A 3,267-nucleotide genomic window follows, 5' to 3' on the forward strand; every position below is an offset into this window, starting at 1 on the left:
AAATAAATTTTAGAAGGGTTTCAGTTGCTATTTTCAAATATACAAAGTAAGAAATATAGATGCCCTGTGTATAGTCAGGAAACATTAGTAGAAATTCTAGAGGGGGATTTTATAATTTTATAATTTTTATAGGTAGGTCAAATTAATTCAAACCAAGATATAGCTTATAAAATTATAAGTGATTGCTAATGCAAATATAGCCTCTGAAATGAATGAAAACCTTATAAAACTTAAATTTTCTGACACTAAATAATCACCTTTTGTCCAGCAGTGTTATATCTGCAAATCCCAAATTAAGTAGGCCTTTCAACCAACTAACCTTTGATGCTATCTCATGATGTAACGTTTGATGCTATCTCATTTCTGGAGTACATTGAGTGGAACCGCATCACTCAAGGACATCTTCTTTGCCTTCATTTCCTGTTTGAAAATGAAAAGAAACTCTTTTTGAAAAGAATAGGCCAGTCAAAAATATTATAGGAACTAACACATTTTGACTACGCATGACATTTTTAATCAGTTAATAGAAGTTTACAAAATTGAATCAACAAACCAACAATGTGCCAAAAATAAATAATATTATAATTAATATAATCAAGAATTATTAATTATATTCTCAGGTTTGGAAAAAATCACAATAGCTGATTTGGGCATATATCAAGGCACATGTGTGGCACATACACTTATGTTCTTATGAACTAAAATGTGAACTCCAAGTTAGTAAATTTGTATGGTAGTAACTTTATGACATTTGATACATACTTGTTTATTATATAACATACTATGACGATGTTCTAATATCCTCCATGTATATGACTGTCAGCACTATTATGGTTAGGAAACTTTAATAATAGTGGGGATAGCTGTAATGCATTAGGAGCTTTAAACTTGTCTCCACATTAAAAGATAAAATTAGTTTTATATTGGAAAATATCATTTTAAAGTTAATTCCCAAAGTCTATAGTATATTTCTTTACCAGTAAATTCAATTTGTTTTCTTTGAAAGTTATGTGAAATATTTGCTGGTTTTATGAGCACATGTGGCATAGTTTCTTAATAGATTATCAATTAGCGAGCAGAATATAAACACATAACATTTTATCATATTTTCTAATTACAACTTTACTTTTTCTCATCTTTTATTGGGGTGATCCTTTACTTTTTCTCATTTTTATTGGGGTGATAAAATTATACAGAATTTTTGTCTCAGTAAGTAAAAATTCACAGAAACTTCTGTTTATAATTTGCATTTATAAGTTGTTCTATTTATTTTGTTATTTGCATACATATTTTCATGCTTCTGTGGGCAAATTTTAAACCATTGATCCATTTCCATAAATTGAGGAAGTAAAGCAACATTATAGAAAACTGGAAAAATAAACTTATCAAACATATTCAATATGTACAATTTTAATGTAGAAATGGCTTAGCTGAAATGAACTGCATCCTGTTAATATTAACATACACACTCTTTTATCAGCCTTTAAGATTATACCCACCACTAACCCTGGAAATGAAGGTAGGAGTTAGGAGGCACTAGGGCTCTTGAAGCATCCTCTCTTCTCCCCAAGGCACCTGATCTGGCCCCAACCCTCTCCCAATCAGTGGTCTGGCCTACTCAGGTGGCCTCTGGAGAAGCCCAAGCCCAAGGCGGCCTTTGGGGTAGCACAAATCTACTAGGGCTGCTGCATGCCCAACCACCAGCATTAGTAAGATGGAGCTCCCTGCATGTGAAGAGATGAGAAAGATACATTTTGTTCAAGAATCAATTCCAGTGGTTCACGAACCACCATGTAGCTCAGCCAAAGGCCACTACAAACTAACTTGTTATGAACATGCTGCATGTTGTACGCATGCATTCCTCATCCTTTAGGTCACAGTAGGCATAGCCCTCTCTATCACCCAATGACTGCTAGGACAAAGTAACAGCATGTCTTTATGGAATGAGTCTCTGTGCCCTCCACATTTTTTCCACAGCGTTTCACATAGTACCGTGGAAAAAGAAGAACTTAAGGATAAAGGAGCATTGTTTCCACATGTCTGACAGCATGGTTATCGATTTCTTCATTGTCACATCATGCACCAAGAGTAAATCTCTGTGAATTTGGACCCCTGGCATCTCATGTGTGTTGATTTATCTGGCTTATACCAGCAGGGAAACCATTTATGTATTTCTCTACCAGGAAAAGTATAAGGTGGTTGAGCTCTTTTTCAATCTCACAATGGGTTTCTTTCCAGCCTTGATGGTAACACAATGAATACACTAATGGACTTCAGGAACTTGCTTGTAGGGGTTTAATTTATTGCCTATGAGTCATGCTCTTCAAGAGCCTATGGCATCACTCCATTTGCTCACACCATCTGGCACCTATTTGTGACCACGGCAGCTGCAGTGAATTACCATGCCATTTGGAAATATCTTTACTGACTCCTGCAGACTTTATGAGACATTTATGACCAATCTGGACTAGGTCTCCAAATCAGTATTATTTCAATTATGGCACTTGGGAGTGGAGTAAGAGCCGAATATTGAACAAGAAGGAAAAAGAGGAAGAAGACAACTACACTGACTTTCTTTATATAGTTTACACACAGTAAGTGTGAAAGTATAAACTCTGTGTTCTGGAATTTCCCAAAACAAATAAATGAGTTAGTGAACTAATTATTTATTCTATTCTACTATCATGCAGGACTCTGGAGAGACTTGGCCAACTGATGTTTACAAACCAGAATTTCATATTTTAATTTTACATATTTTACTACATGATTTTTCTAAATTACTAGGTCAGGTTGTCAAAGTCAGTGCAATAGCAAAGCTTCCTTTTTAAGAGAAAATAGTTTCTATCATGTTTCCATCAGCTATGTAAAGAATCATGGACATTACTTTTGCCATGGTTCATCTTGGCATAACATGGTTAGTTTTTAAATAGTAACTTTAGCTTTTTGTAAATTTTTAAAAATGCCCCATTGACATACATTCCATGGTTCCTCATCCATGTGAATTTTTGCAGCAAGCTGTCAACATTATACAAATGTTGTACCTCTTCTGATAGTTTTATTAACCATGGGGAAATTGATGATTTTTTTTTTTTAAAAACTTTAGCTTTCCAGACTTTTTTTCTGCCAACCTCTGACTCTGAATTCTGTGCTGCTTTGGGCTTTATACTTGACCTTGTTTGATTTACTAGTGATGGAAAAGAATGTTAATATCATCAATTTTTCAGAAAATTCAACTTCTTTGTGAACCTTTGTCATTTTTTAGGGTCT

General features: G+C 34.3%; 1 pseudogene; it reads left to right on the forward strand.

The window, feature by feature from the left end:
• The first annotated feature begins 1,757 nt into the window (after positions 1-1,757).
• Positions 1,758-3,002, forward strand: LOC114508430 (annotated as a pseudogene).
• The last annotated feature ends 265 nt before the right edge of the window (positions 3,003-3,267 follow it).

Source organism: Phyllostomus discolor, chromosome 11 (genome assembly GCF_004126475.2).
Source record: "Phyllostomus discolor isolate MPI-MPIP mPhyDis1 chromosome 11, mPhyDis1.pri.v3, whole genome shotgun sequence".
In the NCBI taxonomy this organism is placed as follows: Eukaryota; Metazoa; Chordata; class Mammalia; order Chiroptera; family Phyllostomidae; genus Phyllostomus; species Phyllostomus discolor.